Below are 23,015 nucleotides of genomic sequence, written 5' to 3'. Positions count from 1 at the left end.
TACATCATTCCATGCTGATACATCTTAATGCCAGCTTCCTCAATCTGTTACCTCTTTACTCATGTGAGGGTAAGGCCCTTATGACTCCATGACCGTGTGCAAGAATAGAAGGTCACATATCTTCAGGCACGCTTCATTAACCCTCATTTACTGGATTTCATTATCCCGGAGGCACAATGGGAAAATGATGTCCAGGTCAGGTTAGGTTAATATTGTTAGGGATCAAAAAGTGCAAAGGGCAAAGAGAAGACATGGGTGGCCCCTGAGATTAATAAGAATAACAAAGGAATAACGAAGAACGGCATGAACTGTTCCACTTAATCTTCCACATACGTAATTGTAAAGTCACAATGATCTTATGTGCACTAAAACCAAAACATACAAAGATGATGCTGCTACCTTCAAAGGGTGGCAAATATCATAATTCAACTGTTCTTGTTGTACACGTACATCTTGAATTAATTCACATAAACAAACTACAACAAATCCTCAGTTAGCGTAGGTTCACTGAAAATTTACACCAAACCTTTGCTTCCGTTTGCAAATATTTTTTTAGTTAACATACAATTTGGTATGCATCCTGTCGTGTTAATAATACGCTGTGTGAGTCTAACTGTGTTTTTACCGTGTTCTATTTTTGTCACAAAACAATCCTTGTTAGCAACTTCCTAATACATGGAAACAGGAAGCGGAAGTCAGTGATGTCATATATCTATGATGTCATCGGCAGTTGACTCTATAGTCGTTTGGTAACTAACACAGTTACACGCCAAGTTTAAAAAATGTTAACACAAAACATTTTTTTATAGTTTTACAGTATTATTTTTAAATGCATAAAGATTCTAAATCCACATAAATGATTGCTGACGTATTTCATCATAATAAATATTAAATATCAAAAACATTACGTGATGCACATTATTAGAAAATGTACACAAACTGAGGCTAACTCAAACACCCTAAATGAAGTAAACGCTAACCGAGGTTTCACTGTAATTAATTCAATTAAGCATCTCCTACATTGATATTGTTTTTGTGATCATGGAAAGAAACAAAAAAAATGTATGCTCAGTACATGTTAACAGTAATGATATAAGATAGTTAAGATAGAGTATTCACCAAAAAAATGTACGTATGAAGGCACAATATCGGTCACTATTAAATACGACAATGTATTTGGAAGGCATTATTAGTAATGGTATTATAATAATATAGCAGTTATGGATAGTGTTATAGTTCATTTCTCTATTTCACTGTAAGCTCCGAGAAGTCGTAGTGGCAAACCACGCCAATACTTGGGGGACCTTTGTTGAAATGTAGTATTATTATTGTTATTTTTTAAATAATACTCTCCCCGCCGCACGGTCAGCATGTTGGCCACACAGTCAGGAGATTGGGAAGACCTGGATTTGAATCTCCATTGGGCATCTCTGTGTGGAGTTTGCATGTTCTCCCCGTGCATGCGTGGGTTTTCTCCGGGTACTCCGGTTTCCTCCCACATTCCAAAAACATGCTAGGTTAATTGGCGACTCCAAATTGTCCATAGGTATGAATGTGAGTGTGAATGGTTGTTTGTCTATATACATATGCCCTGTGATTGGCTGGCTGGTGTACCTTGCCTCTCACCCGAAGTCAGCTCGGATAGGCTCCAGAATATGCCTGTGACCCTCGTGAGGATAAGCGGCCTAGAAAACGGATGGATGGTATACTGTGTCCAATCTGGGAAGGCATGCATTTTCCAGATCCTACAGCCCAAAATGGTGATTCCCAATTAAGATTATGAAATTGGTCATTTTCTTTTTTTTTTAACGACAAAAAAGAGTTCAGGCCATGTCATCCCCCCGCCTCCCCACCACCAATCCACAACACCCTGTCCCCCCACTCCTCAACGCGGATCCCTATCTCCTGCTTTCCTTCTTCTTCTCTATATCTGCTGACTTCTAGGTTCTCCACTCTGAGCTCTAAGGATAAAATATTGGCAACGAAGTGGCAGAAGCACAACAGACGACTCCCTGCAGCATATGCAATGTGTCAGCTAAAATTCAAGTACAGATAGGGGGAAGGTGCGTACTTGAGAAAGTGTGGAAGAGGAAAGAAAAAAGGTTAGGGATACGAGGAAGGTCCTAAAGGAGCAGGACACAAAAGGTTGATGTAAAGAGATTAAAAAAAATACACTTGGCAGTTGAAGTTCCTGTTGTATGAAACAGGAGAGAGGAGACCAGTGGGCTACTCCTAGCTACCACAATTCAGACCTTTGTTTGTGTTTTTGGTACACACTTTGACGCTTAGATATGCCTTGGTGCTTGTGATGTGCACCTCCCTTTTTAAAGTACAAGGATGAAGGATCTTGAATCAGTCATGATGTGCTATATATATCACTATATTGACACTTACTATGGTACCCATTATGTCATTGGATGCTCATATCACCTTTTACTTCGGTACGAGGTGCATTATTAAAAAAAAAAAAAACCTTAAACTGTATTATGGAAAGCAGGAAGTGAAGAAATGTAACAGTTGCTGATTGTAAAAGTACCAGATGGAGGGGTAGGATTTAATAAGCTTTGCTTCTTCCTACTCCTTTTGGACATGTGGAACTGGGAACTGATTATGGGATGCATTCAATTGTAATCTGATGCATGTTCAAATGAAATAAAACCATTACCATTACCATAAAGTGGCCCCTCACAACATTAGTGAAAAAAATATAAAGGCACTTCATAGCATAATACGTACCTCCCCAGTTAAACTTTATGCTCCTAAAACAATGTTATTTTTCTTCAAAATATGACAATGTTCTCGTAAAATTACAAAATTTTCTCATTAGATTATCATTTTCTTGTTAACTTATTTTTTTAGAATGTGCCGCAGGCCAATAAAAAAACAACCGAAAATGGCCTTGGACACCTTGCTGTCAACTGTATGTGTACTGATGTGTCAGGTTCAAACTCCTGTGACACTTGTAAAAACACATAAAACACATATTGGCAATGTACAGATAGTTCATGTTGTTCATTCATTCATTTTCTATCGCTTATCCTCACGAGGGTCGCGGAGGGTGCTGGAGCCTATCCCAACTGTCTTCAAGCGAGAGGCGGGGTACACACTGGACTGGTTGCCAGCCAATCACAACTCATTTTAGTATGAATCACTAAAGAAACATGTATGGTGTTGGGGTGAATTTTGACCCATATATATTAATGTGAAGAAAAGGTATAAAAAGTGATTGTTTTCAGCAACAGAACTTTAGTATAAAGTGAAATAAAAAAGCAGAACAGGTCCAGATCTTGGTTCACTGTACTTCTTGCCATTCTTTCCATGATCCAAATTGTAAATGTGAAATCAGCCATCAGTCAAATGAGTGAATTCACCTCACATGTCTGGACCTTGTTTTTCTGCTGGTATACTGGAAAAGCGGTCAAAATGAGAATCCCCTGAAGCTTACATGATGAGAAGAGGAGCTGGTTGTCATTGTGTTGGCTAATTGTACACTTATGGTTTCAGTTGGGGCTCAAAATATTGCTTTATAGTCATATTATTATAACCGGGTCCAAACCCACCCTAACAATACAGTGGTCATAATTTCAACCAGACCATTTTAAAATGTAGTAAAAATTATTTTTTTGGTTTTATTTTGTTGAAATAGAGTTTCCTGACAAAGTCAAACAGCCTTAAAATGCAATAAACAAATGTTATGTGATTCTTTTTATGCATTAAAATGTAAAACGGGTCGGTGGCGACCCTAACACAAGAGGAGGGTTAATACAATGCAAGAGTCCAACTGTGTTTTTAATGTATTTTTAGCACAAAATGTCCGTATTAGTATATCAATCATTGTCCCCCAGCTCCATCGCCTGTCGATGGCATCATCAACCCTTGACCCTGTAGTTCATTGCTAACTAAGTCTCTATTTTTCTTATTGATCATGGCTGCAAAAGAAAGTAACAAGATGGTGAGAAACACCGTGATTTGAATCTAGATCTTTTGCCATTGGGTATTGGTTCGAGCCACTATTCCCTAATGCTGACCACCATTTCTTTTCTATTTCTCAAAAAAAAATGTCCTGCCATTGTCTTTTCACTCTCCCAGCTATCTTAATTCTTCCAAAATCAATACATCTCTCTGTGATGTTGGCCTTCTTGTTCCTTCTTGTTTACTTGATCCGGTTCTTCGTTTTTCAAAGCATGCATCCTCCATCTATTTCCTCTCTTCACATACTCACTCTGTGCCCTTTCACGAATTGCCCCATACCACAGCAGTCAAACAGAGCTTGAAAATGTGCAGGAGTGTATGTGTGAGTGAGTGAGTGGTGGACCAAACATCCACAAAGGCAACAGCACTGTTTTTTTTTTTTTTTCTCCCTCACTTCTCACTTATATAAATTAAAAACATTAATCAGATTAAGGCTAGGCTGTCAGGTATGGCACAGAGCCAGGATTTCCATTTTTCATCCGACAAGAGTGTGAAGGAAGGATGGAAAGTGGCGGGAGAAAAACAAATTTCACAGGGAGGAAATAAAAAAAACATGGGTGTTCTTTCGTATGACGAGCAGGCACATACTAAATGATAGGATCCCGCATATTCGCAATTCAGCACTTGTGTATTTTGGTTAAAACAAAAAAAATCAACACCGCCAGGCGCAGTATGGAGGTTATATTTTTGCTGGTGGAATAGTAGAATAAAGTTCAACTAAACTCACTGTTTTGCTTCCGTTGCCTGTTTTTTTGTAGATCGTATGTTTTAGCATGCCCTTTATACTACAGCCCACCTTGTGCATGGTTCAAGTACAGAAAAAGACCCCGTAATTGAGACTGCACCTTATAATCAAGTGTACCGTATGGTACTTTTTAACTTCTAGCAGTAGGATAAGTCAACAAGTTAAGAAGAGACAAATACCCATGAGTCCCAGTTCAGTTAAAAAACTCTACCATTTGAAATACGCAGTGTTGCCTTCTTGTTAATTGGACAATAAAATACATAATAAATATGTCATACTCGAGGCACTTGAAGTACTCTCTTTATTCTGCCATTCTTAAAATAAAGAAATAGGAGAAGCCAATGTTTTTGGTTTGTTTTTGCTTTTTTTTTTTTTTTTGGTGCAGTGTGTGCCTTTTGCCTGAATCTACAAGCAGCTGCACTGCCATGCTACCCTTAACAGGATTAGCTGCATGAAAAATGGATAGATGGATGAATTAACAGCACACTATGGTGTCGCAAAGTGGGAGATCTCGTATCAGTCGTTCCCATCGTAAGTGAAAATTATGTGTGTCGATGGATGGAAAATGTCTATATTGCAATGACCACGGGTTGAGCCACTGAAATAGTTAGAGTTTACTCAAGCAGAGGTATTCTGGGCTTTTACAGATAACATGGATGCCATCTAGCCGAGATGCTGTGTCAATTACCTTGTCACGTATGATGATGCAATACAGTATATACAGTACACTACACAATATACCTTGCTGCAGTTGACTTGTTGGCAATTGCACCTCTGGTCTATGTGGCATAGTAGACTAATAAGTGATATCACTTATTATTATTAGTCATTTGAACATGCATCAGATTACAATTGAGTGCATCCCATAATCAGTTCACAGTTCCACATGTCCAAAAGGAGTAGGAAGAAGCAAAGCTTATTAAATCTTACCCCTCCATCTGACACTTTTACAATCAGTAACTGTTACATTTGTTCACTTCCTGCTTTCCATAATACAGTTTAAGCTTTTTTTGTTTTTTTTTAATAATGTACCTCGTACCGAAGTACAAGGTGATATGAGCATCCAATGACATAATGGGTACCATAGTAAGTGTCAATATAGTGATATATATAGCACATCATGACTGGTTCAAGACTCTTCATCCTTGTATTTAGCAAACATCAACTGCTTGTATTGTTTCTTGAATTGGCTCATCGTTGTGCATTGTTTGACTTCCTTACTCAATCCATTCCATAGTTTGTAAAGATAAATAGAAGGAACAGTAAATATGAACATGAAGGCTGCTACTATCACAGAGTGTCCACTCTGTCTGCAGAAACTGTACGCGACTCGGGCTCGATGAGTATATTTTCACCAGGTGTTTTACGGCTTACATGTAAAGAAGGTTTTACAATACCTGGTGACGACGTGAAAGTTCTGAGTGAAAAAATGTGAGAAGCATGTTTATTTTTGAATGTAGGACATCTTAGCCGTAAATACACATTCTCCACAAACTTCTGTGACTGTCCTTCAAAATAAGAGTGCCATGTCTGAGTAAACAAGAGTGTCATGAAATATCTTATGTAGTTAATATCATATGCAGTTGGAATTTCATGGGTCACTACATCTTCCATAATCACAAGCACAGGCATTACAGTTGGTTGAAGATTTAGTAGCAATGTGTGCTGACATCAAGGCTGATATCCCATTAGAAAAGTTAGCCACTTTGTTACCAATGTGCTTTACACTTCGAGACACGTGTAATTTATCATATGGCTTAAGGTTTGTAGCTTTTTATACGGATTAAATGTCGTATTAAAATGTTATATCGTTTTATATCGTCATATCATAATTTTGCACCCACAATGTGATTCATCAAAGCTGTTACCTGTTTGCGGATGTTTCGCCCAAGACAAATATTGCAGTTGTGCCATTCCGTGGCACATCTTTTCCAACTGTGCCAAAGCAGAGTTGCTCCGAACACTAGCCCTGTGAGTACACCATCAGATTCTAAAGAGTAGCTATTCTCCTACAAACAATGCAAAAATCCTGAAATTGAACAGAAACAAGTGTCCTTTGTTCCAGTTCATTGAGCTGGTAAGTAGCTTTAATGAATGGATTTGCAGATAATAGTTACCTAATGTGGTGTCATATGCTACTCAGATCATATTTTCAATTCTAGTTAATTATATTTCAGCCATGTGTATAATAAACACTATAATTTTTGCAAAAACAAATCATATTTTTACTGTGCTGGATACAATGATGCTGTTACAGTGTAGATTTTATTATTACACTTGTAGTCAGTCAATTAGCACATTGCATTCTCAGTCCAATAGTTTCTCAAAATCACGGACACAAGCGGTGTAAATTAGTTTCCTTTGTAGGGTGACTGGACTCGGTGACCCTAAGAGATGAGAAGGATGAGGAGCTTGGTCATCCGGAGGGGTTCAGAGTGGAGCCACTGTTCCTTCACATCAACAGGAGCCAGTTGAGGTGTCCCGGGCATTCCAAGCCGGGAGGAGTTCCCGGGCAGACCGTGGATACACTGAAGGGATTGCATCTCACAGCTTACCTGACAACGCCTTGGTGTCCCCCTGGTGGAACTGGAGGAGGTCGCCAGGGACCTGGATGTCTGGTGCACTGGTGATTTTTTCATATCAATTTAATTAAACAAAAGATAACAACAATGGTAGTTACACCACAACAAAAGAATTCCATCTCCATATCTCATCATGTGCCCTTTTGCATCAAAAATGACATCTCATGTTGTTCACAAAGCAACTTATTGTCTACTGAGGCATTGCATCCCACTCTTCCTGAAGGGCAGCCCTCAGGTCTTTGAGGTTCTGGGGTGCAGGGTTTGGAGCCTAAACACTGCGACTCAGCTGATCCCAAAGGTTTTCAATAGGATTCAGGTCTGGACAAAGTGCAGGCCATTCCATTTGAGGTACATCAGTCTCCAACAGCCGTTCCATGATGATGCGACCTTGATGACCAGGAGCATTGCCATACATGAAGATGAAATCAGGCCTGTGTTGGCACAATCACTGAATCAATGATATCATTCAGCTAGTACGAGCTTGTCATAAAGTGTAGGGCAGTTCTGTACCAACTGGATACCCCTGCTCACACTGTGACACCGCCACCACCAAAAGCTCGCCTAGTGACAACAGTGGCTGATGCATAGCGCTCTCCCTGACGTCTCCAACATCATTGCCGACCTAAATTTCTGCTCAGTAAGGCCCACTGGTGCCTTGTCCAGCGTAAATGCTCCCTGGCCCATGCAAGATGATGATGCCTGTGCCTGGTGGTGTGGTCAGGTACCCGTGCAGGTCGTCTAGAGCGCAGACCACACTGATGTAAACGGTTTCAAATGGTCTGACATGACACTTGGGTGCCTCTCACCTCCCTTAAACGTGCCTGGAGTTGAGTGGCATTCATCATCCGGTTTCTCACGGCAGTGTTTACAATGTAACGGTCATCAGCACGGCAGCAGGCCAAAGATGTATCCCACTGCAAAGACGCTCAAAAACAGGAGACTCTGTCATACATGAACAGAGAAATGAACCAGTGTTACCACTCAAAGGTTGTTACAATCTGGTCAAGTCTCTTCCTTTCGGTGAGCTTCCAAGGGATATCGTCAAGGATGATGCAATGATGACACCACACCATCAAGGATGGTTCAAGGATAATGCGTACCACAGGGGGCTGCCATAAAGAAAGGAAAGGTAGGGTAGGGTAGGGGAGGAGGGAAAGAATGGGTCCTGCCCAGTTTTTGAAAATCTGCTAGTAATTGCTTATGCCACTAAAAATGTCTATTTTTTAACTCAAGGTTCCTTCCTCCTGCTAATCTCAACATGTGAGGAAGAAACTTTACCAGTGAATAATATACACATATACACAAAATTGTACAATCTACCTGTATTATCGCATTTCTATAAATTATTGCTGACTAAAGTTGTTGCCGAGAGCCTGTTGGTTCATCATTCTTATTACCTGGGGAAATAGAAGTCATCTGATCATTTCAGTGTTTCCTCACTTTTCCATGTTTTGTTAACACAAATGAACAGCACTATTATCATCTTCTCCTACAGTCATCCAACTAGCCGCCAAGACCAAACCAACTCATACCCACTCACAATTCCATCCATTCATCCGTTTTCTATGCATCTTATCCTCACTATGCTTCTAAACTTACTTGGTTTCATCCATATCAGATGGTAGACATTTGATCACGTTTGGGGGTGCGAGTACCACGCCTGTAGAGGGTGCCAGTCTGCCATGTGCTGACTCGATAAGATGGTGAGCTGTGAGCATTAGTAAATAGATTTTTTTTTTCTTTCCCTTTCTGCTGCGCCCTCTGAAGAATGCTGCCCTGGGCAATTGCCTATATGGCCCATAGCTAGAAGCGCTACAGGCTACCAACATTCATTTGTCAAGACTGTGGCTCTGATTAAGAATATACACACGTAGCCGCACACATGCACAACTCCACTCAGCATGTGTTACAACCCCCACCCTGGTAGTGAGGTGGGTTGTAACAAAGGAACACCTTGTATTTGACATTAAAATACAAGATCTATTTTATTCTTGCAGGGCTTTCAATCAGTGCCAATTGTAGTAAAGAAATACTTATAGAAGTTTGACGGCTGTAGCCAACAAAAATCAGTGAATTACAGCCTATTTTGTTACAGTGCTGGATTCTACATTAACAAGAAAGATGGACAAGAGCCCAAAATAAAGTACAAATAATCAATATAGCAGTCGCCACACCCTTCTAGAGAGTGAAACATAAGCTTGTATGCCTAGAAAGTGAGGCTGGTGGTGAGTGAGAATGATGCACCTATTGTGGGTCAGTCATTTTTTTCCTCTGAAGTGTTGCACAAGTCTGATTGTGCTAGGTAAGTGTGTGAAGTTATTAGACAGACAGTTTATTGAGCCATTAGACTGTATAATATCTAACAGTAGGTTCTAAAGTATTCATTCAATATCGAGTGCACAAGATATTTCATTCCTCTGTGCCCTTGCCTTGACAGTAAGGTAATGACATGCATGATATGATTTTAAAAATACCAGTTTTTGATCCCTAGAAGAAAGGCATAGAAACAGGAGATGGCGGTCAGGTGGAGATTATTTAGCAAGTATGGAGAGAATGCTGAGCATAGCAACCAAACTATGAAGTCTGCACTTATGGAAGGCATCAATAGTTTGAGGAAAGGCAATCACATGCCTCATCATGAAACTATGTGTGTGTGTGAGATTGTTATTTTGCTTTAAACAGGATACTTTTGTTCCAAGGTCTTATAGATATGGACATACCTGTTCAGAGCAGAGCAGAAAATATTCCATTCCGAACAACCGGAACTATGAAAGGGGATGGAGAGTAACAGCCATGCGGATCATGACACTTCAACATGAAGAAATTGAAATTGACAACTACGTGATGGGTTGCACGGCGGACGAGTGGTTAGCGCGCAGACCTCACAGCTAGGAGACCAGGGTTCAATCCCACACTCGGCCATCTCTGTGTGGAGTTTGCATGTTCTCTCTGTGCATGGGTGGTTTCCTCCCACATTCCAAAAACATGCTAGGTTAATTGGTGACTCCAAATTGTCCATAGGTATGAATGTGAGTGTGAATGGTTGTTTGTCTATATGTGCCCTGTGATTGGCTGGTGACCAGTCCAGGGTGTAACCCGCCTCCCGCCCGAAGACAGCTGGGATAGGCTCCAGCACCCCCCACGACCCTCGGTAGAAAATGAATGAATGAATGAATGAAAAAGTAAAGCACGATCTTTCACAGTCTTTCACAGGAAGGTTCGAGTATCACTACCTCTGAGGTGGGGTGTCCTTACGGTCACATTACTTCAAACATTATGAAAGCGAGCACCCTGGTTGCTGTGATGTACAGGCATATGAAAGCCAGTGGCTTCAAAAACAAACCTTGAGCAAAAGGTGAAACAGACGTAGAGCAAGAGGCAAAGCATGAGCAGCTATGGGCTATTCAAAGAGACCAATGCTGCTTTTACTGAAAGGATGCAACCTCAGCCATTACGTACGTCTTCTCTGGAAATCCTTACGACTATAGCGTGGCAGCCTGTTGGCTGTGTACCATGTGTACAGATGGCCCCCGCCGCGAGTGCCAGCTTTCCGGATGGAAAGGCTGACATGATCTGGTGACATTACTTTCAACATTGACATTGACTCCGCTGAGAGCATGGGACCATGGGACGCCCAAGCAATGACGGAGACAAAGTCTTGGTGGGATTCAAACCCACGCCTCAAATGAGACTGGAGCCTTAATCCAGCGCCTTTGACCACTCGGCCACACTACCTCTGTCCTTTCGGACATTACTTCAAACAATCCTTATGACCATAAGCGTGGCAGCCTGTTGGCTGTGTACCATTTACAGAGACGGTTTCCAAATGGCCCCCGCCGTGAGTGCCAGCTTTCCGGATGGAAAGGTGAGCAAAACGGCACATACGCACAGCTCGCGGATGATGTCGACATCTTCCAAAGGACATGTGTCCAAAGGCTGCTTCTGCCAAACGTGTTGGGCGCCACAACACTGTTCCAGACCTCAAACTCGCAACCATTTGACTGCCATCTTGGTGGCAGTGGTGGGATTTGAACCCACGCCTCAAATGAGACTGGAGCCTAAATCCAGCGCCTTCGACCACTCGGCCACACTACCCCAGTGTCCTTTCGCTCAGGTTGTACCTCAAATATTCTGGAAGCCAGCGCCACAACAAGTCAGCGCCCTGTTTGCTGTGATGTACAGGTACATGCAGGCTGGTGACTGCGGAAATCAAACTAAAAAGGCAAGCACAATCAGGAGAAGTCTGACACAGGAAGGTTCAAGTATCATGGGACGCCCAAGCAATGACGGAGACAAAGGATTGCTGTCTTGATGGCAGTGGTGGGATTCGAACCCACGCCTCAAATGAGACTGGAGCCTTAATCCTGCGCCTTTGACCACTCGGCCACACTACCTCTGAGATGGGTTGTCCTTTCGGTCACATAACTTCAAACAATCATTGCGACTATAGCTTGGCAGCCTGTTGGCTGTGTACCATTTGCAGAGACGGTTTCCAGACGCCACGAGTGCCAGCTTTCCGGATGGAAAGGCACCGATCTGGCGAGCAAAATGGTACATATGCACGGCTCGCGGATGATATCGACATCTTCCATGTGTCCAACAGCTGCTTCTGCCAAATGGGTTGGGTGCCGCACACAGTTCCAGACATCAAACTCACAACCATTTGACTGGTAACAAAGAGCTGCTTCTTACTTTGAACATTGACAAACACTCTGCTGAGAGCAGAGTAGCAAAAATTGGCAGTATACTCATGCTGTTCCTCCCCACGGAAATCTTTAGTAAAAGGCGAAAGATTTGTACGATCTGAAGAGAAACATGAGCGCTACCGATATCGCCAGAGACAAAGGGACAGCCATTTGCTGATACCCCTGAAAGTCAAGGTGTCACTGTGAGTCTGACGTGTGGGGAATGTTATAAAACAGACTGAAACCGTAAGGGTCTTCCTGTCTCCTTGGCGGTCGACTACGTCAACCATTATATATTGCTTGGAAAGGTTGGAAAGTCAATTGGCCCCAGTATCACAAGGTGGCTAAAGGCAAAGATGTTGACAAAGTACTGCTTTGGATTCATGGTGGGATTAGAACCAACAGCTCAAATGCAACTGGAGCACAAAGCCAGCGCCTTTGACCACTGGGCCACACTACCGCAGAGGTAACATGCAATGTACATGTTGGCATGTTAATGGTGTTAAAATTTGGCTACGCTTCACAAAATTGCGTGTCATCCTTGCGCAGGGAAATTTTCACTTCTCTGTTGCATTCCAGAATCAAACAATTTCTCTCTAGCTTGACAACTTCACTTTTAAAATATATTCTATGTTGCATTATTGATTTTTCGTAATCATTTATTCATCATATTTCACATGCTCTTTGATATTTAGCCTAAACTAAGTTAATGTTTTTTTTTAATAAATGTAATCCAATGAGTGTTCTCTTCAATTTGTCTTGTTTGATAATTTCCTGTTTATTGTCTTAGTCTTGAATAGTAATTTGATGCTATTTTTCTTTGAGTTAAAGGTTATCAACCTCACCTGGCAAGGTCATGTAAAATGTCAATATAAATATTCAATGGTCAATGTAAAAGTGTGAAATAAAACTCCACGAGAATTGAGTTGATAAATTGTCCTCAACTGTCTTCTCAAACTTTTCAAGTTCAGGCTGGCTTAAATCCAAAAGAACTTCACAATTACTAACAAGAATTTCCCATCTCTCTTAAATTCCACAAGCACCGCTAATGTGATTACAGCTTCTGTGTGCTTTATATTTTCTTTCAGTTGCTTTCTCTAACAGCAACGTAAACTACCCTGCTCTCAAGCTGAGTCTGAAGCCAGCAAGTCTTATTTAAAGCTCTTGGAAAACCATACATACCCTTGTAAATGAGCAAGCTCTGCTGTACCACGCTGTGCCGTGCGGTGAATACGTCTTCCTTTTAATGCCCAATTTGAAGGGTGAATTATGAATGAAAGGACAAATGGGGCTTTATTAACGCATGTGTTTATGTTTTTAGGGTACCAGTATGTGCATCATTATAACAAGGTTTCAAGCATGTACTGTAAATCCGGGAAGGGATAATTAACCCTCACCTTATAATTGCATCTAAATTAGCAGCAATAATAAAGTGTTAGTGTTCAATTAACTTGAAAGGTCATGTGAAACGTTAATTAGTTAATTCATGGAATAAAATGTCGATGCCAATTCTGTTGTACCCGGTTCACCTTGATCATCAAACTGTCCAGTTTTGTCACACCACATGATACAATTTTGCATCCATATATGTATTATATATTTACATATATATGGACACACACACACACATATATATATATATGTATATATATACTCCCATATTCATTCCACACTGCTTAGAGAAGCTACATGCAGGTTAGCTCATTGAAACCTAGCTAACGCCTTCCCTGATGTTGAAGATCTTCCACCATCCTTCAGATCTGGTGTTTGGGACGGTTTTGGATTTCATGTCAAGTATGACCTTGACACACATGCTACAAACTGTACCAGGTTCATTTAGACAGCCATTAGTACATGATTCAAATAGGGCAAAAGCAATCAACTGGGTAATAGCTACTTTTATTTCTTTCGACAGGCGACCATTTTCTTTTGTTCCAGAACATACGTACATTCGAGCCCCATTACAAGATTCCTTCATGAACCTATTTCCCTGATACCTCTGTTTTTTTGTTTTCAAGTGGACCTTTCATTTAAGTTATTTATGTTTTTTTTTAATATATATATACGTATATTCAGCTAAGTACTAGTGGCACACCAGAAGATGAGTGTGAGGTGTAGCTCCATCAGAGTGTGATTTAATTGGACCTGTTTTTTGTTTAATACGCTGCTGAACCCCAGAAGATGGTATGGTACAGCTTTTATTTTGTAAGGATTCATGCTAGGTTAATTAGCGACTCCAAATTGTCCATAGGTATGAATGTGAGTGTGAATGGTTGTTTGTCTATGTGATTGGCTGGCGACCAGTCCAGGGTGTACCCCGCCTCTCGCCCGACGACAGCTGGGATAGGCTCCAGCACACTCAAAACCCTCGTGGGGATAAGCGGTAGAAAATGAATGAATGAATGGCCACATGGATCTCCATCAGATACATTTATTTATATATTCTAACTATTGCATGGTGCTTTTTTATTCTATATGGTGCTCAGTGTGTGTAGCAGAACTACTTTTAAGGTGAGATAAATGTTGGCAATTTCAATAAAATTTAAATTGAAAAAGGCAAGGTAATTTATTTAACAAATCAAAAACCTAAATCACAAATGTATAAATCCGAACAGAACTGTGAATATTGTGTATCACTGCACTCTTAATACTGTATATATGCTGTACAATGGTGTGAAAAAGTTATTGCCCCCTTCATGATTTCTTGTTGCTTTGCATGTTTAACACACTTAAATGTTTCAAATCATCAAACAAATTTAAATATTAGACAATGACAATTAGACAATTAACACAACTCAACATAACATGCCCTTTTTTAAATGAAACTTTTTATTATTAAGGGCTAAAAAACATCCAAACTTCACTCTCACTATCTGAAGTCCTCGCACGCCATGACTCCGCTACCAGCTCCCTCATCCTGTCCAGCTGTCCCTGCCCTCCCAGCCAGACGACTCTCCCTACGTTTAGCTACCCTGGTGTGCCGCTGCCACCAACGCCCTCAGTTTGTCCCCTTTTCGCACCTTTAGTTTTACCCCTTGTGTGAGGCCTGCTGAGTTATTAAAGAACTTTTAACCACTCAAACCTGCATCTGCATTCTGTGGTCCACAGCGGGAATGTAAGAGAAAGAACCAGGCAATCTATGGACCACGCTGAGCAGGACCCCGTCAAGAATATTTTTTTTATTCCATATATCCAGTGTTTCCCCAGTGGGGGCTCTCTGCGCTGGGGTCTGTTCTCAGTTGGGGACTGGGGTGTCTCTCGTGGGGCTTACCGGCTGGGGTGGCTCGGAGCTCTGTGGCAGTGCCCCACTGCAGCGCTGTGGGTCCTCTGCCTACCTTTTGTGTGGTGGGCCCCTGAATTGCGGCATTATGACCTGGGCCGTGGGCAGCCCCCAGCGCAGATGGCAGCGCTTCCTGAACTGGTTCCTCTGTAGTCAGGCAAACAAACTTATGTGTGTGTGTCTGTGCGAGTGTGTGTGTATATGTGTCTTGCTGTTGTCTATCTTTTTTCTTTTTTTTTTTTTTTTGCTACATGCTATATAGTATAAAAAGTACTCTACAAATAAAGTTTGATTAATTGATTGATTGAAGAAGGCCCTACACTCCCAAGCGCAACGCCTTGGATAACAGGAGGAGCAACTTACCGCTATGGGTCCAGCCCCCCAAGGTGTGCCCACCTGTCCGTCATCCCTAGACTCCGTTCCAACTCTTATGCTGGGCTCACGGCTCCAAGCTGGCATGCCACCCTGGGATCAACCGCACCATCTTCCTCCTTTGCCAGCACTTTTGGTGGCCCACCCTTCAAGCGGATGCCAAGAGGTTTGTGGCCACCTGTTCGGTCTGCGCCCGGAACAAGGCCTCCCTGTCACGACGTGGGCGTCACCCTCTCGTGACAGCTCTCTTTGTTTCCTTCTCTTCCTCTGTTCCTGTTTCTATGCCCTTATTTTGGTAATCACTTCCTTCTGTTGTTCTCTTCCGTTTTCCTTACCCCTGCTCTTTTCACACACCTGCTTCTAATTTCATTACCCCTATTTAGTTCAGGTGCGTGCTGGTTTCTGTTGTGGTTTCATTGCGAATTGTCCTTGCGTTGAAGTGGCTGTTGTGTTTTCCTGTTGCTGCCCTTTTTGGATTAAACTACCCTTTATTTGAACTTTTTGTCCTGCTCTCTGCATACTGGGGTCGCAACGCAACACCGTCGAGCGCGCCCGTGACACTACCACCAGATTTGTGATTGCGAGCAATTCTGCTTTGCTGAGATAATCCATCCCACCTCACTGGAGTGCCACATCAAGATCATCAGACACCATGATTAGTGCACAGGGGTGCCTTAGACTGTCCACAATAAAAGGCCACCCTGAAATGTGCATATTTTTAGCTTTATTGAGGGTCTGGGGACTCAGAACCAGTCAGCATCTGTTGTGACCACCATTTGTCTCATGCAGTACAACACATCTTTGCATGGAGTTTATCAGATTGTCAGTTGTGGCCTGTGGAATGTTGGCCCACTCCTCTTCAATGGCTGTGCAAAGTTGCTGGATATCAGTGGGAACTGGTACACGTCGTTTATGCCGGTCAAGCACATCCCAAACATACCGAATGCCATGGCCATGCAAAAACTGGGACGTTTTCAGCTTCCAAGAATTGTGTACAGATCTTTGCAAAATGGGGCCGTGCCTTATCTTGCTGAAACATGAGGTGATGTTCATGGATGTATGGCACAACAATGGGCCTCAGGATCTCATCACCGTGTCTCTGTGCATTCAAAATGCCATCAATAAAATGCACTTGTGTTCTTCGTCCATCGGCTTATGGTGGAAAAAGGAACATTAAATGCACGAGCAACAGATGTCGTTGACATTCCTGCTGTCAGCATTCCAATTGCTCACTTTCTCAATGCTTGCGACATCTGTGGCATTTTGCTGCGAGACAAAACTGCACATTTCAGAGTAGCCTTTTATTGTGGGCAGTATGAGGTACACTTGATGTCAGATCAGCTTCTTGATGTGGCACACCTGTGAGGTGGGCTGGATCATCTCAGCAAAGCGGAACATTTAGACAGATTTGTGGAAATGGAAGGAAAGGAAATGGTAATATTGTTTATCTGGAATAAATTTTAATCTTGTGAAAAATGGGACCAAAAACAAATGTGTTGCTTTTATATTTCTTGCTGAGTATATGAAAATATTCAATTTATAAATAAGGAATCTTAATTCTAAGAAATTTACTGATGAGAGTTGGTTCTGGAACCAATTAACCACCATTAATGAATAATAACTGTATTGGGTTTTACATTATTTATAAAATGTATTTGGTTAGAATGTGTTTCTGTTAAGAGTCTGACCTTCTGGATTGGATTAATGAGGAGAACCAAGGTTCCGCTGTACTTATAACTTTCTTTGGTTTTAACATGTTGTTCATGATTGCCTTTTGCTTTGCTTCTGAAAAATATGAGCAGACCTTTTCAGTTTAAAATAGAAACATTTTGCAAGGCTGCACAATACAACCACAATAATAAATATATTTTTAAATAACTACCTATGTGACAGTGTCACTGAACCGAGCAATATTTCCTTTTTCACGACAGAATATTTCATACAGCTCTTGTCTTGTTTTTAATTAGATTGTGCAAACACATGTCGTGTTCACTGAGTATACGCAATATCTTTCTTTTTTCTATCATTTCGGTTTCTCCTTTCACCCTCTCATGGGGCATATAAAGCTTTGAGTCCAATTTTATTCACTCAGTTTCCTCTGTCTATTACTCTTGGTCGAGCTGTAAACCAAATCTTCTTTTCTAGTCTCTATCTCAATATGCTGTATTTTCTCTCATCAAATAACTTGTCCCCAAGGATGCAATATACCCTTTTCCTTTCCAGAGGCACATAGCCAAAAACGTAGTTACAAGGACCACCCGGGCACTAAAACCGGTCCACCACAATAAGGTGTGCTTTATGTCTTGTATGTGCACCATATAGAACAGTCTGTCACTGACTGTCTTAGTATTCTCACTGATTTGTTGGTCAACAAATACAGTAGGTGATGATGGAAATGAATATGTTGGGAACAAATACTGTAGGCTATTTTGAATAAGCTTCCACTCTGCACATAGTCAGCCTATGTATGATTTCCTTGCCACCTATTTGTCAATCAAGTCATGTTTCCACTGTGCGTGAGAGACTGTGCATCTCTGATGGTGTGCAGAAGAAATGACTGGACTTTTATGAAGACAGTGATGAAACAGCAAATAGCGTACATTAAACGCATACACGGTCTCTGGGAAAGTATGAACTGCAGACACATCACAGCTTATGCAGCAGATAATGTGAGCATCAGTTTACTAATACTAAAATCAGTCATGTTTTAAAAGCAAATTGCCCACGTCTCATAGCTTGTAACAGCTGTAAGCATGCCTGTGGTCAGGTGTTTGTTTATACTGAGTAAATCACTTCTCAGTATCTCACAAAGAGAAGAACATTTTTAGCTTTTGTTGACACTGAGTGAAAAAGCGGATGAGTGGTTAGCGCGCAGACCTCACAGCTAGGAGACCAGGGTTCAATTCCATCCACGGCCATTTCTCTGTGTGGAGTTTGCATGTTCTCCCCGTGCATGCGTGGGTTTTCTCCGGGTACTCCGGTTTCCTCCCACATTCCAAAAACATGCTAGGTTAATTAGCGACTCCAAATTGTCCATAGATATGAATGTGAGTGTGAATGGTTGTTTGTCTATATGTGCCCTGTGATTGGCTGGCGACCAGTCCAGAGTGTGCCCCGCCTCTCACCCAAAGACAGCACCTCCGCAACCCTCGTGATGAAAAGCGATAGAAAATGAATGAATGAATGAATGAATGAATGAATGAATGAGTGAAAAAGCCCACTGGAACATGTCCAGGATGCCTTTGTCAAAAGGATGTTTCCTCTTCTTGATAGCGAATAAATGGCCAGACTTTAGCCACAGATGCAAAAGTTAACTTCAGATCTCCATGAACTATATCTTTTTTCTGGCTGTGCAAAAGGGGAAAAAATCCTTGAATTAGTCAAGAGCAGCAAAACATATCCCTGGAAAAAGTACACTTGGTGAGTCATGCCTTTTCCTCTTTTTCATTCAAAAGTTTGAAGAATAACGTTTCAAATAGAAATATCCGTGTTTACATATTTATAGGTTTATTCATGCAACCTTAAGCAACACAACAGACCTACAAAGTGCTGTAAAAATACAGAAATACATATGAATACTTACATTGAAAATATCTGTCCCTGTTTTTCGGGTTAGTGTTGCCAACGCAACTATAATGTTTGGAGGATTGAGCACCAGTCAAAACCTTTTGTCCCATATTTGCTTATGAGAACATTGGCAGGCTTATCTGTGACCAACGTACATTTATAACTGAGCTGGATAGTCGTTGTAGATGAGTATTCGTTATGCATTTTTGCAGAGTATGAGTATGAAACAAGTACAGCTCATCATTATCCGTAATCGTGATGAAGGAAAATCCTCTTTATGTATTCACCCTTCATGCTTTGTGATTGGCCAGTCAACTTTCAGCCCCTGTCTGTATAGTGTCTGTGTGCCAGGGTATGTTTTTCAACCCTCTCATTGGCATTTTGCTGCTGAAATGAATCCATACAAAGTGAATCAAACTGGAGTAAAATTTTTGTTACAGTAAAAATCTACAAGTCTCCTACAACTTTCCATTGTTCTCATCAGCAACTCTCGTGTAGACGGGCAATGACGTTTCAGCCGTACAAGACAATGGTACAGATGTACTTGTAGCCAACTGATTGTAGAAACATAAACTGGAAAAATTTAAAAATAAAAGCATTAAGTAACTAAAAAAAAAAAATTAAAGTTGCAGAAGAGTTGATACTAAACACTAAAGAGTCTTCAAGGTCACTTATACACATACACAGTACACAAATTGCTTAATAATGAACAACAAACTATCCCTAATTTATCGGCATTTACAAGTGCATAATGTCACCTCAACACCTCCAAATCTGAGGCCATGGTTCTCAGCCGGAAAAGACGGATTTCACCCTTTGAGTTGGGAGTTAGGTCTTGTCCCAGGTGTTAGGGTTTATGTAAGCTCATCTTGTTCACAAGTGAGGAAAGACCGGAGTGAGAGATCTGCAGGCAGATCGGCACAGCATCTGCATGTAATCGCTGTACGGGACCCTTGTGGTGAAGAGACCTGAGCTGGAAGGGAAAAGCTCTCAAATTAATGGCTGATTGAAGTTCCCACCCTCACCTATGGTGATGGGCTTTGGGTTATGACTGAAAGATTCCTTTGTAGGACAGCTGGACTTGACCCTATGACATTAGTTGGAAGAACTCAGTAATCCGGGAGGACTTCAGAGTAGAGCCACTACTCCTTCACATTTAGAGGAGCAAGTTGTGGGGCTAGGATATTTTATCTGGCTGCCTCCTGGACGTCTCTCTTGTGTGTCCAGCCGGGAGGAGGCCCTGGGGCAGAGCTTGGACACACTGGAGCCGGCCTGCAAACGACTCGATGTCCCCGGGAAGTCTGAACTTCCTCACTCCCGTGACCCAGACCCAAATAAACAGAATAAAATGGTCGCTGAATAGCCAATTGCAATTAATGAATTTCATATAACAAGTGATTAAAATGAACAACGGCAGAACACTGCTGTTGTTGCATGTCACATGAGTTAGCTCAAGTTACAGAAAAAAATCTACAATATAAATCTTGAACCTTTGCCACTCAAGCATACAGATAGAGAAAGATGAATACATAAATATGATCCCTAACTGAGTGAATATATGAAGCAGAAGCAGAGTGAGAAGCCCAATGCATATCAATGTGCACTTAATAAATTATGAACCAGATGCAGACGAAAAGCTGGAGAACAGGGCCCAATTTCCTACTATTCAGCAGAGTACTTCCTGAAAAAAAAAACCCACTAAAGTATCTTGAAGAAAAGTTAGATTTAACTTAGTTAGATAGGCACAATAATGTGTAATCAACATTGGACAGATTGTAGCCAATGGCTAATTATTCCCATATCCAGTCCCGAGGCAGGTTGATGTTAAAATTACAGACAATAAAAAATACATAAAACAACAAAGTTCATGCCAAAGGTGCTGTTGTGGATTGCACACTGCCTCAAATTCATTTTATATACCATACAGATAAATAAAACAATAAGATCCATATTACTCCCTTTATACTAATGCCTAGAATTTTTGTTTTTTTTGCAGTTTTTACCCTCAAGCTGTCATTAATTACCAGACATTGTTGAATAAATTATGCTTGTGTTGCTTTTTCCCTTATTATTCCCAGGAATTGTGTTGCAGGTTTGATATACTGGGTAGGAAATGTAGAACTGCCCAAACACTGTTTTTGTAAAATGGCAGTCCCCTCTCGAGGCAGACCGAGTTGTCCTATGAGAGGTTCTCCTTACAAAGTTGTTGAAAGAAGAATGTGCTTTATCATGAGTATTTTGTATGCATGAAGTGAATCTGTACTTTATTACGTTTTCCCAAGCGAATAGATTCTCTAATATTCTCCTGCGGTGATTCATGACCACATACGAAAGAGGCCTGGGTCACATTTAAAAGTGGAATTGTACTCTTCATACTGACATGAAAAAGTCGGATACAGCTAACGTAAGAGAAAAAAGACAAAACAAGATTGAAAATGATATTACTTGTTCAAGATGGTCTTGCACTCGCCCCTTACATCTTCATTCATTCATTCATTTTCTACCGCTTTTTCCTCACGAGGGTCGCACGGGGTGCTGGAGGCTATCCCAGCTGTCTTTGGGCGGGTCGCCAGCCAATCACAGGGCACATATAGACAAACAACCATTCACACTCACATTCATACCTATGGACAATTTGGAGTCGCCAATTAACCTAGCATGTTTTTGGAATGTGGGAGGAAACTGGAGTACCCGGAGAAAACCCACGCATGCACGGGGAGAACATGCAAACTCCACACAGACATGGCCAGGGTGGAATTCAACCCTGGTCTCCTACCTGTGAGGTCTGTGCGCTAACCACTCGTCCGCCGTGCCGCCCTTCCCCTCACATCTTGAATCAGGATATTTCCTTTAGTGATGAGTGTCCAGAACATTTACAAAACATAAAGAAAATCAGAAAATTCCTGCAACTACCAGATGCAGAAAGACCTATCTTTGTTTTTGTGACCAGAGTTCAGAGTTCACGCATATGGCTCTATTTGTGTCAGTGTTGAATAGCAAGACCCAGCGAGCAAAGGTAATGCTCAAACATACAGTTTGTATAGTCATAGACATTCATTCACTACCGCTGGAGCTTATCCCAGTAGTCATAGTCATAGACAGACCATGCTTATTATTATTAAATTGACAGGGGGTGCTTCGGCATCTGTGATGTCTGCGGCACCCAGAAAAAAATCCATCTTGCCATACGGCCGCATGGAGCTGGTGTCTTATGGAATCTTATGGAACGCTTCCAATGGCCACAACGGATTGGATTCAGTGTGAGCGCGGGGTAAATGTTATTATAAAATGTTGCATTCTTGGGTTAACATTGCCAAAACATGAATTAATGAGGTTTGTACATTTGGAAGTGAGCCCTTAAAGAAGTTTTGGATTGCTCTGCATTTTTATATTTTAAGCCACCCGTTTGAGACAGACGGCCATCCTACAGATCCTGGGTTCTGTTCAGCATTTCTTCTCCTGAGGGAGTTTTTCCTTGGTGATAGTAATGGTTTTATTTCATTTGAACATGCATCAGATTACAATTGAACGCATCACATAATCAGTTCCCAGTTCCACATGTCCAAAAGGAGTAGGAAGAAGCAAAGCTTATTAAATCCTACCCCTCCATCTGGTACTTTTACAATCAGTAACTGTTACATTTGTTCACTTCCTGCTTTCCATAATACAGTTTAGGTTTTTTTTTTTTTAAATAATGTACCTCGTACCGAAGTACAAGGTGATATGAGCATCCAATGCCATAATGGGTACCATAGTAAGTGTCAATATAGTGATATATATAGCACATCATGACTGGTTCAAGACTCTTCATC

The 23,015-nt window shown here is 41.3% G+C and overlaps 4 non-coding genes across 4 annotated transcripts; all 4 read right to left on the bottom strand.

Annotated features, from left to right (window-relative positions):
• Positions 1-11,312: 11,312 nt before the first annotated feature.
• On the bottom strand, positions 11,313-11,394 carry trnal-uag (transfer RNA leucine (anticodon UAG)). The gene has a single exon. It is a non-coding gene; the product is annotated as a tRNA-Leu (tRNA).
• A 217-nt stretch (positions 11,395-11,611) lies between these two features.
• Positions 11,612-11,693, bottom strand: trnal-aag (transfer RNA leucine (anticodon AAG)). Its single transcript has one exon. It is a non-coding gene; the product is annotated as a tRNA-Leu (tRNA).
• Positions 11,694-12,007: 314 nt separating this feature from the next.
• Positions 12,008-12,122, bottom strand: LOC144894696 (U5 spliceosomal RNA). Its single transcript, XR_013625349.1, has one exon. It is a non-coding gene; the product is annotated as a U5 spliceosomal RNA (small nuclear RNA).
• Positions 12,123-12,488: 366 nt separating this feature from the next.
• On the bottom strand, positions 12,489-12,592 carry LOC144894706 (U6 spliceosomal RNA). The gene has a single exon (XR_013625359.1). It is a non-coding gene; the product is annotated as a U6 spliceosomal RNA (small nuclear RNA).
• Positions 12,593-23,015: the final 10,423 nt, after the last annotated feature.

The sequence above is a fragment of the Doryrhamphus excisus genome, linkage group LG22, assembly GCF_037039965.1.
Source record: "Doryrhamphus excisus strain RoL-2023G ecotype Guam linkage group LG22, RoL_Dexc_Guam_v1.1, whole genome shotgun sequence".
NCBI classification, from domain to species: domain Eukaryota; kingdom Metazoa; phylum Chordata; class Actinopteri; order Syngnathiformes; family Syngnathidae; genus Doryrhamphus; species Doryrhamphus excisus.
Note: the sequence above shows the minus strand (reverse complement) of the source record. Positions and strands in the feature narration are given on the sequence as shown.